The sequence below is a fragment of the Tamandua tetradactyla genome, chromosome 23 (assembly GCF_023851605.1).
Source record: "Tamandua tetradactyla isolate mTamTet1 chromosome 23, mTamTet1.pri, whole genome shotgun sequence".
Classification (NCBI taxonomy): Eukaryota; Metazoa; Chordata; class Mammalia; order Pilosa; family Myrmecophagidae; genus Tamandua; species Tamandua tetradactyla.
Genome location: NC_135349.1, coordinates 3,968,133 through 3,983,363, shown reverse-complemented (window position 1 = coordinate 3,983,363; position 15,231 = coordinate 3,968,133). Strand labels below are relative to the sequence as shown.

Genomic DNA, 15,231 nt, shown 5'->3' with positions numbered 1-15,231 from the left:
AGCCAGAGAATATGCTGCCACAACACCTTGCACCCTTTCCTTCAAAGACTTGAATGCAGGCTGATGGTTTCTGTTTTTCCCCGCATGGTGATTTCCTTCTGGTAATGGACGTGGAAGTGAAGTGAGGGGGGCATCAGGGGTCCCCAGGAACTCTCCTCCAGGCCCTCGGTGATGCCAGGAACTGCACTGAGGAGGGGCCTCTGCTAAGTGCTGGTGGGATTTGTTCTGTGGGGGACTCGGGGAAAATTCTTACGACCCAAACCGGGTCCAGGGCCTTCTGCCTCCTAAACCTGCCATGAGAGATCCTTCCAGGGGGGAATTAACCTACAAACTGTGCTCACCCTCCCGGGACTGGAAGGGAAGGGGGAAGAAAAGAGAAGGGCTCAGGTCCCTGCCAGTGTCCTGGATTTAAAGGTTCCCCATTTAGGTGTCAGGTCTTGCTGGAGGCTGGGGGGAGGTGCAGGGAGAAGCCCCAGCTGGGCTAAGAGAAGAGGGAAGGCCTGAGCCTGCAGAAGGGGCTGGGGCACCCTCAGCCTCCTGAGGGGACTGGGTGCACCCTGGGCACCCGTGGACACCACGAGAGCGGAGCAGGAGCCATTCCTGAATTCCCGCATCACCCCTTCTGCAAGGAGAGGTGACGGGGATAAACCCCAAGCTGCCCCCACCCAGCCCAGAACCCCACACTTGGGAAAGGGTTGGGGAGGCCCCTACCCATGGTGCCTACCAGGAATACTGTGTCCACTCAGTTCTGGCTGCTTTGTGCAGGTTCATACTGGTCCATCAAAAGTCAGCTCAAGGCCAAAAACTCACTAACTGTCCTTGGCACAGAAATTGGGAGTTGGGGGTGCTGGTGGGAGTGGCCTTTGAGAATCTGCACAATCAGAATAGATGCCTTTACATTTCTGTATCATCCAGCAGATCATCAGATCATTCCCCTCCATTATCTCCTGGACCTCCAGCATAGCCTGGGAAGATTGTCCTCCTTGGGCCCAGAAGCCCCAGCCCACCATGGTGGAGGATAGGCCTGGACAGGTACTCACATATACAGCAGCCCCAGGCAGGTAGCAAGGAGGACCCAGATTTTGGTGGAAAAGCCTGTGGACAGGTCCATTGTCACTATCTTCCCAGGACTCTCTTTCCTGAGTCTTCCTTTCTGCTGGGCTTGCTGGGTGCAGAGCCTGTCTACTCAGTGCTGCTGTGATTCAGTGAGGCCTGTTGGGGTGTTTTTATCTCCTGAGGAAGTAGTTGTTGCCCAGTTGCAGCCAGTACAAGGGCCACCTACCCTGCTGTTGCCATCTTAGAAAGCCAAGGGGCTGTTTCACTTTGGCAGGGCAGGGACAGCCATGGACACTCCCAGTTGACTCCACTGAGTTCATAGCTTACGAGATACTGACAATTAATCAACTAAGGGTTGTTTGTAAACCCGAAGGTTATTGGCCTTCAGTATCCCCTGACTTGTCCCTGACTCCTGGACAGGCCCAGCCTCACCCCCATGGCTGTCCTCACTCCAAAACCCTTGCTAAGGCCCCAAAAATCTACATCTGCAGATCTCTACCCATGCAGAGGAGTCTGCCTAGAATTCCCTTTTGACCTCTGGAAAGCTCCTAATCATCCTTCAAAGCCCAACTCCGACAGAATCCTCTGTTACCTTTTTCTCCCTGATCACTTCAAATGGCTTCAACCCCTTCCTGGGAAACACCCGTTCCTACACACGTTTCTGTTATTCCCTCCACCCTCCCCCTCCTTGGCTTCCACATCTGTTTCTCATATCCAATTGTGAACTTCTCAAGACCAGGGTCTGGGTGGTGATCCCCGTTCTGTTCCTAGTGCCTGGTGGGGCAGTTTACACAGAGTGGACACCAGGATGTGTGGGTGACCTTGCTGGAGGGTCCCGTGTCCTGTACCTGGACGCTCTTGTGTGCACCAGCCCTGTACTGAGCTAAGCTCAGCACCCATCTCCACACTTTCAGGCCAGCCATGGGCTTCACTTGCAAGATCCTGCCAAGGAGGATGAGACGTGGGAGGGATGGAGTTCACAGCCGCTGTGGGCAGTCTCCGTGCAGCTGTCACCTGGCCAGGCCCTCAGTTGTCCTCAACAGATGGTCGGACAGACAGTCACCTGGCCGGAAGAAGAGATCCTATCTCTGGACAGTGACGTCTCCAGGAGCAGTGGGTGGGAGGTCGGGAGCTGGAGTTAGCAGGCCTCTTGTTTCTACGGGCCCCCAATGTGGCCATCAGTGAAGTGGCCGACGTCACTGTCCGCAGCTCACACAGCAGCTTGTGCACTGCTACTATGCTGCCCCCTGGGCTGTTTTGCTTGGCATGAGGAATTGTGGATTACGTGAAAAATAATACCTCCAGTTCTTAAAGCTCCACTGAAATGTAAGAAATATAAAATGTGCTTTGCATATCCTTTTAGCTTTATCCTTTCTTACTCTCAGCACTTCTGCAGCATTTGCATGCGCCCCTCTTCCTCCTACCACTTTCTCTGGCCTGTGTGTCCCCAGGGCTGCAGGGTCCCAGCTGAGCAGTGGACATCTGTTTGGTCAAACCGAGGAAGGCAAAGGTTTCTCACCTGTCTCCCTCTCCTCCTGTGGGAGTCTGTCACAGATTTCTTCTTCCCCAGGCTTGTGCCTTTTGTTAAGGCTTTAGGCAGGTGGTACCTGGTAAGTCCAGCGCTGCCCCTGGAAAGTGTGGTCCATGTCCCATTTGTTCCTCCAGGCACTGATGTGAGACCCACTGGTAGGTGTTGCATGTAGGGTGGTCCCTGGCTGTGGCTGGAGATCCCACAGCCCCTTCTTTGGGAGCACCCTGGCTCAGGAAGGAGAGGGATGGGTCAGCCTGGTCAGACTGAGGCATTAACAGGGCAGCATCTGGAGCTGGAAGAACAATGTCCTACAGAGATAACTAAAGTGAGCACTGTCAGCAAGCTTCTACCCCAACAAAATAGAGACCTGGGAGGCTGGGAGATGATCTCCAGGGAAAGCATCCCAGGAAGTCTAGAGAAACACAATTCATTGCTGCTCCTCTCAGTGGCTTCCCTGGGGAGTGATCATTAGGATCAAATGTCCTGCTCCACACTTGCAGATGTAGAATCTGAGATGCAGTGGGTGCAGGTGGCTTCCCACAACGCTGACCACGTGAAAATATATAAAGTCACAGGTAGGCAGGTTGTAAAGTCTCGCCCCCATGAGCTCACTAGGGGGACCGACCCCAGAAGTAACAACACCTTTGCTGAATTCTGGTTCCCATCTCCACGATGATGCCCATAGCTCCCACCAGGATCTTCCAGAACAAAGGGTCACCTCCTCTCCACAGAGGAACATGCTAGTCATGGCAGATTCTAGGGAAAGAAAGAAAGAAAAAGAAATAAACAAAGAGAGGGAGAAGAAAGGAGGGAGGGAGGGGGAGGAACTGAACGACGACAATGAAAGGCAACGTGTCATCCTGGACGGGTTCTAACAGGGGAGTGAGAAGGCTCAAAATGATGTTACTGGGAGATATGAAAAGTGGGAATATAGAACGTAAGCTGTATATCAACGTTGAATGCTGTGAACTGGATAAATGCACTGAAGGTGGTTACATAAATGGATGTCATTGGTCTTAGGAGACGTGCGGAGCAGCATTCAGTGTTCAGGAGCATGGGGTGTAAATCTGTGCTCAAGTGTTCAGAAAAGGGATTGACAAGTAAACAGACAGCCAGATGGATGGATATATGGCTGGATTGATAGACGGATGGGCAGGTAAGAAGTTATGGCAAATGTGGGAAAATGTTCTAATCAGTGGACCTGAGTCTCTGAGGGATAGGAATGTGCTGGAATTCTCTGTATGTGGTGTGCATTCTTTTGTGTAACTGTCCTCAAAATCTGAAAGTATTTCAAAGTTAAAAGATTAAAATTAAAAAAAGAAAGAAAGAAAATAGAACCTAACCAGGGAAAAAGGAAAGGTGAAGAAAGGCATCCAGAAAAGAGAGGAAGGCTGGGGGAGGGCAGGTGGGGCAGATGGTTGGAAGGAAAACTACTTATCAACTTCTTCCTGTAGCTAGAGTTAAAATGGGTAGAAAGCCTGCAGTGCCTTCCTTTACTTGTCCATTCTGAGTAATAGTGATTCCCAGTTACCTACCCCACGTTTAGTTTGGATTGTTTATGATGCATCACATGTTAAGGGAAGTTTACTTTATTCTCTAGGATGATCTCTATTCTGTTACTGAAATGCACCGCCCAGTGCCTGCAGTTCCTCTGGGATTTGGAAGACCAGATAGGTTATAAGCTACAGGTTCTGCTCTTGAACTTACTGCCTGATGCAGAGACAGAGACTGTAGAGGGCAAATCTCTAATCTTAGCCCCACAGTTCTGCACAAAACTCTCAAAGTTCCTTATCAAAATAAAATTCAGAGGCATTTCTCCTTATTCAGAGACTGATCTTGAGCCATCCTATCATCTGTTTCTGTAGTTCTGTGGAAGGCTTTCTCTAAACCGTAGACTCAGTGGACTGACTTACATTATAAATCCAAAACTATGCTCAGATCATTACTGCGAAATGTATTTACGATTCTTTACATCAAATTATAGGCATTTATACTTATTTCCTATTTCCAGGCAATATCTCCCATTTCCCTCAGAGCTCAGAAATCTCCATTTCATAGTATTACTCAATGTATCTCAAATTTTGTCCTTTTCTATTCATTTCTTCCTTCCTTTTTCTTAATTTCTTAGTTAATTTTGTAATTCTTAATTTCTCTTACTCTTGACTAGTTCTATTGTTACATTTTTAATTCTCTTATTGAGGTAAGACATACATAATACACTGTTTATCACCATAACCACTCTCATGTGTAAAAGTCTATGGAATGCGACGCAGTCCTGATGTTATGGGACCATCATTACTATCTATTCCCATTTTCTCACCCTGACAAACAGAAATCACTATTTGGACCTCAGGACGTCATCCAATTGATGGTGACGAAGCCGACACCAGCAGGTTTCCGGCGTGGAGCCTCGTCTGCACGTCCACTCGCCTGGGCACCGGCCGTCCTGCTCTCCCCCGAGTCTCGACCACCTCCGCGTCAGGATGGCCTCCTTAGGCTGAACGCTGCGCTCTGGGGGACCAGGGGCTACAATGCGGCTGGACGGAGGTGACGGCCGCTGTCTTGGGCCCTCGGACACGGGACGCAGAAGGCCTCGGTGAAGCCGGCGGGAGAAGCCGACGCAGCCGCAGGCGCAGCAGACGCCGAGCGAGGCCGGGGCAGGCGGCCGGCAGAATGAGGCTTCACCGGGCTGATGGCCGCGGGGCGGCTCGGGTGACGTGGACGTTACTGTGGTACCTCGATGGCTGCTCTCCGCTTCTTTCTAGCCAGAGCAGCCCCCGGTTCACCTGAGGAACAAGGTGTCCAGCCGCAGGGTCTGACATCGGTGGTCTGAGCCTAACGCGGCCATGCTGTTCCCCTCGGCTGGGATTGAGGGGGTGTCATGTGACCCAGTCCTAGCCAATGAGACACGGAGGGCAGTTTCCCAGGGGCTTCTGGGAAATGCTTCCTTCCACAGTAAGGGAGGAGTGGGGCGAGAACTCAGAGCTGCAGAGGCCACCTTGCAACCACGACTGGACATACTCTGAAGATGGCAGGAAGGTGAAAGGAGTTTGTCTTTGATGTCATCATTGCACCGGTTCTGGCACTATCTACCTCCTGACGCCTCATTATAGAAGAGAATTAAGTGTCTTTGTTCCTGCTTCTGCCACCACTATTTGCCCAGCTCCTGGGATGTGCCTCTGAGCCATGTCCGGTCAATTGGAGTCAAAGAACATGCCAAAGGGATGGAAACATACCATTTTGTGATGTTTGCTGGAACAGTTGAGCAAGTGGCATGTTCTTTTCATTTTGGGCTTACTGAGTCATGAGGACGTGAGTTTATGGAATTGTCACTGGCCCCTGCATTACCAGGCAGGGAATGTGCCACGGGATGCAGTGAACACAGAGTGATGGAGAGAGTCTTACCTGAGCACATAGTGTCCTTTTCTCTAATACACATGATTCCTGTTTTCCCTGAACCTGTCTCCTTGGAACTCATATCTTTCCCTGTTGATCATATTAGGGTTTCAGGGTTAAAGAAAAAACTTGGCATTGGGTGTTTTTAAAGCCTTGGCATGACATCCTTCCCTCCTAGTTTGTTAAGGAGAGTTTGTCTCTGGTCAGAGAGCTTCCCTCTTCTGAAATCCTTTACATTCTTTTTTCACACTTGGTCTTCAAACTCCAGTGTGAATGTAACACTTCATAGCACCTTTCTGTCCAGAGCAGACACAGTGCAAGGGCTCAGTGTCCATGTGTAGCTGGCAGCTGCTGGGTAGGACAGCTCTGGGCCAGAGATTCACAAGAGAAGGAGAAGGAGTCCTAGAGAGGGTCAAAGGACATGTGGTCACTGGCTGTATTAGCGAGGGTTCTCTAGAGAAACAGAATTAGCAGGAGATATCTGAAAATATAAAATTTATAAAAGTGTCTCATTAACCATGGAATTTAAGAGTTCAAGAACTGTAAGGCAGGCAGCCAGATGGCAGCTGCAATGTAGGTCCTCAAAGAATTCTCAGGAGAGGCTGGCTGGCTGAAGCTGCAACAGTGGTGTCTCTTTTCAATCTTCCTTAAAAGCCTTCTGGTGATTTGATTAAGTGTCACTCATTGCAGAAGATAATGGATAAGGCATTGTGTAAGTCCACAGAGGGTAGTTTCGGCAGAAGTGTTATGTGCAGGGGAAGGAAAACCATGTCCAGAGTATGTGTTTATTCCAGTTAGAACAAATCTCTGCCCTGCCCATGATGGGACTTGTTCAATATAATCAACGTGCCCCCATGTAGCAGGATGATCCCCTTGGGGAATGATGCCATATCAGGGGCTGAGTGTGGGTCTCTGCTGCTGGCGCTCGGCAGTGGCTGTAGCCAGGTCAGCCTTGGTGAGTGGAAGTCCGTGTTGTTAAGCCCATGCATAACCTCCATCCCTACCACCAAGACCACTTTGTTCATGAGCCCGTTGGGCAATGACAGGAGTTGCTGGGGAAACAGACTGACTGGTATCCTCAGAACAGGTCATCTTATCTACTTAATTATTAAATTAAACATATTATTAAAATCTTCCTCTGTGGAAGTCACCTTCTAGTGTGGAATTCACATGAGAGATAAATATTGTCATGTTTTTAGGCCACTCAGAATGGTCTATCCACATACCTCTTCTCCAGGCCTCTTTGTCACCAATTTTCCAATCATGCTCTTTCCAAGTCCCTGACCATCTAGCCAAACCATTAGCAGTGGTCCATGAGTCAGTAAACAAATGCATGTCTGGTCAGTTCTCCTCCCAGAAAAATGAACAGCCAGGTGTGCTGCTTGAAGTTCTTCCCTCTGGGAAGATCTGCCCTCATCACTGTCCTTCAGGGACATCTCAGGAAATGGTAGTAGTGCTGCAGCTGTTCACTATTGGGTGTTACTTGCATATCGTGCAGAACCATCTGTAAACCAGGCCTGAGTTTTCTCTTCCTCAGTTAATTCCCTGTAAGGAGTTCCCCTAGAGGCCATCACTCTTGTCTGGAAAAGAGAAGGTAATGTGGCAGGAGTGCAGAACATGGGCATTTGGGCCACATCCTCTAGTAACTTACTTGTGCTTTCAGGACCTGCTCTGGTCCTGTTTTTACATACGATTTCCAATTTATGATGGAGTGCTGCTGTGCACGCCAAAGTTTATGGCTTGGTGGGTCAGACAAAACCCACCTCCTGATAGGCAATTCAGGTCTCATGGAAACTTATGATTCTTCTATAGGAGCCTTCCAAAGGCTCCAGAAAGCATTTCTGTTTGCCACTAAAACTTCCAGCCCCATCGGATGTCCTGGATCATATGGTTCAAGTGGCAGAACACCTTACACAGCAGCCTGCACCTGTTGCAGAGCCCGTCTTGTTCAAGTCCCCACTCAAAATGAGCTGCTTTTCTGGTCACTCACTTGATAAATTGGCCAGAAAAGCACACCCAAATATAGAATATGTTATCACCAAAATCCAAAGACACCAACTAGGTTTTGTAGGCACCTACAAAACCTAGTTGTTTTTGGTCATAGGAGGTGCCAGATGTTGGAACTTATCCTTCACCTTAGAAGGGATATCTTGACATGCCCCACATCACTGGATACCTTGAAACTTCACTGTGATGGAAGCCTCCTGTATTTTTGTTGGTTTTATCTCCCATCCTCTGAAACAAATACCTTACCAATAAGTCTAGAGTAGTTGCTAGTTCTTGCTTACTAGGTCTAATTAACATGATATCATCAATTAAAGAACCAATGTGATGTCTTGTGTGAGTGATAAACAATCAAGGTCTCTGTGGCCAAGATTATGACATAGGCCTGGAGAGTTGATGTACCCCTGTGGTAGGATCGCAAAAGTATATTGCTGACCTGGCCAGCTGAAAGCAAACTGCTTTTGGTGGTCCGTAGTAACAGCTACTGAGAAAAAAGCCAGATCAATTGCTGTATACCAGGACCAGGGGATGTGTTGATTTGTTCAAGCAATGACACCACAGATGAGGCAACTGAGGCCGGGAGAGTTTAAATGACCCCTGCAGGGTGTGTGTCTCAGTGGAATTTTGAGGATTCCTCCTTGCCAGCTGTCCATGGAAATAAAGACTACTATGCCCAGAGCTCTTGGCCACAGCCTTTCCTTATTGCTCCCCTCTCCCTACAGGCCCTCTTAGACCTACCCCCTCGCAGCACCTCTGCACAACCTCCCTTTAGTCCTGCCACAGCTTGGGACCCTGGAGCACTGGCACAAGGCAGTTCACACTAGCACGGAGGGCCTGCCCCAGGATGACCATTTCACTGCTAAGAAGAGGGAGTCCATGGTGGGCTGAAGCAGGAAGTACAGGGCCCTGGAGAAAGGCAGGGCTTGTCATGTGTCAGAGTGACAAGGCTCCTTGGAACCCCTTGGAATTGTGTGCACAAACACGGTCTGTTTCCTGGGTTGACTGCCCCATCATCTTCACCTGATGACCAAAGAAGATGACCAATAACAGGCTTTCTTCTCCTGGAAAGACTAAGGCTTGAGGACTGAGTTACAGACAAATCTTTTTTTGTTTGTTATGCTCACTCAAGATTGTAATAGTAAAATTTTATCTAATATCAAATCATTCCAGAGCAAGAGAATGAACACACATGACCACAACATGACCATGAGCACAGCCAGCAGGAGCCATGTGGACTGCCCGGGAGAGGGTCCATGGAGGCTGCTAGTATAAGACAATGGAAACATCCACCTGATGGTTTTCCCCATAGCTCTGAGTTGGGGATACCCCTTCCACTAGTCCCGGGATCTGAGCCTCTGAATGTTATTAGAGATTTGACTTCAACAAGTATTGAGGAGCCCAAGAAAGAAAACAGGGTAATGGATGTTGATAAGGCAATGTGTTTCTTATGCCTGTATAATTATTTTCACTTGGCCATATGATATTATCTGTTTGTTTCTTATCTCTGAATAATGACTGGGTGTAATCATTTTTGTATCCCATGTGCTTAGAGCCGAGCTTTAAAAGTACATGATGACTGCATTAATACATGAATGACTAGATCAGAGATGTATACGTGGGTTGTCCCCACTCCCATGTTCAGCACAACTCTTAGTGTGTGAGTCTTTTGTATCAACTGATATCAGTGTAGAATTCAACTGGCACAAAACATACTCCTTCCTTTATTTTTCCTGGTGGAGCTGAAACATTTGCTTGATTATGACACAAGGCTGGCTTCATTTCCTCCCACGCAAAGTCCAGCCCATGGCTGCTGGTAGAGGTTGCAGCCAGTGGAACCAGGCCCTGAGATGCATAGGGTGGGGGAATGGTCCCATGCAGCTTTGCTATAAAAACATCCCGGTTGAGTGTGCCACAGGCAGAAAGGTGAACCACTTTAGTTTCTATTGGGGTTTTGTTTCCAAAAAGAATAAGAAAGATGAGGGGCTTTAGGGAGCAATTCATTCATCAATAATCATCCTAAAACTCTCTCCTCTTCCCCAGCCTGAGTGTGTTCCTGCACCCATCTTGCTCTGGAGACAGCAGGGGGGCCCACGTGGCCCTACCTTCCAGGAGACCCTGGAACTAGAATCTGCCATTACTTCCATCTTCCTCTGCTGAGAGGAGGTGGAGCCCTTTGTTCTGAAAGATCCATACGGGAGCTATGGGAGTCATTGTGGAGATGGGAACCAGAACTTAACACATTTGCTGTTTCTCTGTGGGGTTGATACCCTTAGTGACCTTATAGGGGAGAGGAGACTTTATAATCTGCCTACCTGTGACTTCATATATTTTGATGTGGTCGGCATTGTTGGGAAGCCACCTTCAGCCACTGGGTCTCAGATTTTGCATGTGCAAATGGGGAGCAAGGCAGTCAACCCTATTATAACTCCCCATGGAAGCCACTGAGAAGGGCAGAAATGAATCATGTTTCTCTAGATTTTCTGGGATGCTTTCCCTGGAGATTGTCTTTATAATTGGCTTTAATTTTAAATAGACTTTAACTTTAGTACAGTTTTGAATGTATAAATATATTGCAGAGAAAATACAGAGTTTTCCTATACCTCTCTCCCCTTTCCTCATAACTTCCCCCATTATTAACATACTGCATTGGTGTGGTACATTTGTCACAATTGATGAGTCAATATTGATACACTATTAGGGACTGAAGGTGGGCTCCTCTGTGTCGTGCAGCTCTGAGGGTTTGCCAAATAAGTCATATTGTGTCTCCTTCATTGCAGTTTCTTACAGGATCATTTTACTGCCTGAAAAACACCCTGGGCTCATCTACTCTTCCACTCCCCAAACCCCTGGCAACCACTGAGCTTTTTACTGTCTCTATAGTTTTGCCTTTTCCCCGATGTCATCTAGTTGGAAACACACAGTAGGTAGTCTTCCAGACTGGCTTTCTTCACTCAACAATATACTCTTAAAGCTCCTCTGTGCTGTTTCCAGTCTTGAGAGCTCATTTCTTTTTATCACAGAATAATATTCCATAGTGTGGATGCACCAGTGTTTGCTGATCTACTCAAAGGGAACCTTGGAAGCCTCCAACTTTTTGCAGTGATGAACAGCTGCTGTAAACATCCATGTGCAGGTCTTTTAAAATTAATTCACTGCAACAGGATCTCCAAGGAGCAATACCTTGCAGTGGTGAGTGCCAGGGTCTCTGCGGGCACCTGGGCCAGGTTCAAATTCTGACTCTGCCACATACAGACTGGATTCTGGGGTGTGGCAGGACATCAACTGAAGTGACCGTACAATTCCTCTCCATGTGGGGGATGAAACAGGCCACAGAGAGGGGACGTGGAGCCAGGCAGACCTGGGGCTCATTTCCAGCTTGTACTGGCAGTAGATCCCTGGGGGTAATGATTTACCTCTCTGACCCTCAGTTTCTTCATCAGTAATATGCAAATAATGTTTCTGTCCTTGGAGGGATATGGTAAACACTGGAGATAAAATATGCCCCGGGAACTAGCAGGTTGTAAGTGAAGCCTATTATTATCATATAGGGAGGAAAGGACATTAAAGTATAAATAGGCATAATACCTCCCTGTGACTCCAATCACACTCTCACGTGGCATTTCTCCCTGTCTCTGATGGGTCCCAAGTGTTACATAGACTTAAAAGTGGCAGCTCCATATGTGAAGCTGACCCACACTGGCCAAGTTGTGTAGTTCAATGCATAAGGAGATGCTGAGCAGTGTATTTAGAGCCCCACCCATTGTGCAGAGAGAGGACAAAGGAAACGTGCATATACGTGATTACATATCACATGGCTCCAGGGAGGGGGTCATCAAAGGATGCGGGATTGCCTTGGAAGGGGCCTGGAGGGCTGGGGGCAGGTGGGCTGGTAGGGGACCTACTTTCTTTTGTAAATAAAATACCTACTTCCAGCCTTTATCAAGTACAGGGCCATAGGAACACAGCTGGCAAAAAAAGCTTTTCCCCCCAGACTTGGGGGAAATTATTAGATGTCTGGGGGTGTGAGAGGGGGTCCGAAGAAGAGGAGGGGAGGAACACATCCATCTTTCTATACATTTCCTTAGTATTATATTTTCTTCGTTTCATTAAGCCGAAACAGTCCTAATGACGTTTATGGAAAGCCCAGCATGCTGTGCTTCTCTCTTTCCTTCTTGCTCTGGGACATGCCTGTGTCCTGAGGCCCTGGTAGGCAGGGGCTCCTCCCTGGGGGCCTGGGGTGGGCTGGGGGAGGACACGGTGAGGGTCCCTTGTCTGGGACCTGCTCACCTGGAGTAGCTGGACCCCAGGGATGTGACCTAAAGAGTGGCTGGGTCTCTGGGCAGTTACTGTAGAAGCAGGTCATAGCTTGGGCTGTGGTCAACTGCAACCTCTCAGTGGCATGATGGAAAACGGTCGGCAACTGGCGCTCAGGGAAAATGAAATCTGCCAGTTTAAATTCTCGCACCACGGCCAATTTCCAGCTACCAGGTGACATCACAAGGTGCAGAAGATTCCTAGGTGGCAGTTTGGGTGAGGGTCTGCTTGGTATACCTGGTCCATAAGCAGACCCCCAAGCTGGGTTCCCCCTTCTGAGGTCAGTCTTGTCCTCTGGCAGGGGGAAGAAATGCGTTTGTTCATTTATCACAAGTTTACTGGGCACTCACGATGAACCAGGAGCAATGACCTCGCCCTGAGCACAGTGAGTCAGGGGTCTCCTGAGCCTCTTAACATGTTCTCTGCGGGCACACTACACCCCGTTCTGGAGCAGGGGGCCCCTGCTGCTTGTGGTCACAGATCCTGCCCAGCAAAATCGTCCTTTAGGCTGGGGACCCCACCCCAACTTTCTCAGCCTTTCCACAGGTCTGTGATTTGGTCCCCAGGTGTTGATCCATGATGACTACTGAGGGTGTTTGTTCTGGTACCTTCTTTCTCTGTCCATGGCCAGACCATGCCCGAGGTGTACCTGCCTGCCTTAACCGGTTACCGCACCTGGGTGCTTAAAATGACAGAGCTCATTCTCTCACAGCTCTGGAGGTGGACGTCCAAAATGAAGGGTGGGCAGGGCCGTGCATGTACCAGAGGCTCCGGGTGGGGTGGGGTGGGGTGGGGGGCACTTTCCCAGCTGCTGGTGGCCTTGGCTCATGGGTGCTTCTCTCCAGCCACCCCTACCTCCGTCATCACAGGGCCTTCTCCTCCTCCATGATGTCAGCCCTCCCTCTGCCTCCCTCTCCTGACGACACTTGTGATTAGAAGCCACCAGGTATACCATGATAATCTCATCATCCTTAACTTAATCCCAGCTACAAAGACCCTTTTTTATTATAGGGAAACATTTATAGAGCCCAGGGAGCAAGACCAGAAATCTCTGGGTTGTTCTCTATCTCCATCATACAAGTTTTTTTTAGTAGTTTTAGGACTATTTAGCTTTCTATGATTTCTTGGGTCAGTTTTGGTAAATTTTGTTTTCTGAGTACCTAGTCTATTATTTCCAATATTTAAATTAAGGATTTAAAAAAAGCATTTGGAAAAAAAGTAAAAGAATGGATATGATTTTCTTGAGTTTAGGTTTCTACCCCCAAAGTTTTAAAAAGTGACCAGTATGTGGGACTACATAATTCTTGCATATAAATTCATATATCAGGGAAAGTAAATACACAAATGGCAAGTGAATTATCATGTGAAAGACTGAAAAATGTCTGATTAAACCTTTTTCCCTCATTGTCTTGTATACTTGTAGTTGTAACTTTGTATTCCATGTCATAATTTATAGTCTTATTTTATGTTTTTTACTATATCTCAAAGGTTATCTATTGGATAAAAATTATCCATATTTCATAAAAGTAAGGTTAAGCCCTCTAGAAGTGGTTGCTTCCTGACTAGACATGAGATTTGCTGGCTTCTGTGAGCTGTGTGGCCAGGACTGGGACTGGCCACAGCCTCCACCTCCTCTACCAAGCCCCTGGTCTGACTCCCCTTTGACCTTCTGTTGTGACCCATGGGACCCCAGGGTCTCCCTTGCTCAGAGGGAAGCTCTCCCTCCTCCCAGCCCAGCCACCACCCAACTGCTCTTTCCAGGGGTCCCAACAGCTGAAAGGTTGATAGCTTAGTTGGTGGTGAAGACAGAATAAAAGGGTATGAGAAACAAGTGTGCAGCCTTTCATAAATGTCAGGGCAATGAGACATCAAAACAGCAATAAAAGCTCTCAAGAATATCTTATTTCAATTACTCTAGGGAATAACCAGCTCATCTATGTGGCCAAAGGAAGCTAGGAGAGTCACATGAGCCAGGTTCTCTACTTCGCTGTTCATAGCACTCAGAGGACAGTTGTGGGAAACCCTAACACCATGGCAAAAAGCTCCTTCTCTGTAAACACAAAATCTCAAAGAAATGTAAATTTTTCACAATAAATGACTTTTAAAGACAATTACTGATGGCATAAGCACATTTGCTTTGGAAGGGACTCTTTTTTTTTGCAGCTGTTAACATATGTTCTATTTGTGTTTATTTCAAGGAGAGGAGGAAGACTGGAGAACTATTACTATTGACCTTGCAGAGGCTGTTTAAAAAGATAGTTTTTGAGAATAACCAGCCTTCAAAGGGCAATACAGAAAGGTGGTCTTGCTTATTTTAATGCAAAAAATAAACACACAAACAGAAAACACAAACTAATAAGTGCCTCGTTGTGCTGCAAAAGATATGAGCTCCATGAAGATAGAATTCAAATAGAAGCTACATTTTAAGCAATGGGCAGCTCTGGTGGATTAATGCTCACCTATCTTAATAATGAAACTAGAGTTCTGATAGAGTCTACATGCAATGATTGTGATGATCATAAATATTTCCCCACTGTTCTCATGGAGACAGTTCACGGGAACCCCCTAACATGCACTAAAGCAGCGGGTGATGCTGTTGTAGATGTGTTTACTAACCTGCCCAATATAGAACTCATTATAGACTATGAAAAGTGCATGTCATACTACACACTTTCCAGTCTACAGTCACCACAGTCACCGCAGACCTTGTCCTGGTTAGTCAAAGTTTTTCATAAACTTGTTGAGAAAATTGTATTCTCTGATCAGCACGCAGGAGATGCTGGGGGAAATAAATGAGGTGCGATGGGGCCGGTGGTAGGTGAGATGGTGCTATGCCTTTTGTCATATTGTATAATATCCACCACCCTAGAGAGACACTGAGGAAGCAAAGTGAGTGTACAGAATCCCAACTCATTCACCAAGTGCAACAG

At 47.7% G+C, this 15,231-nt stretch overlaps 1 pseudogene across 1 annotated transcript in view; it reads right to left on the bottom strand.

Annotated features, from left to right (window-relative positions):
• The window catches only part of LOC143666649 (cytochrome P450 3A4-like), a 43,548-nt pseudogene extending 38,100 nt beyond the window's left edge, over window positions 1–5,448 (bottom strand). The window contains exons 1-2 of the transcript XR_013167721.1: window positions 4,908–5,448; window positions 1,905–3,343 (exon numbers count right to left, since the gene is read on the bottom strand). The product of XR_013167721.1 is annotated as a cytochrome P450 3A4-like (transcript). The remainder of the gene's footprint in view (window positions 1–1,904; window positions 3,344–4,907) is intronic.
• Window positions 5,449–15,231: the final 9,783 nt, after the last annotated feature.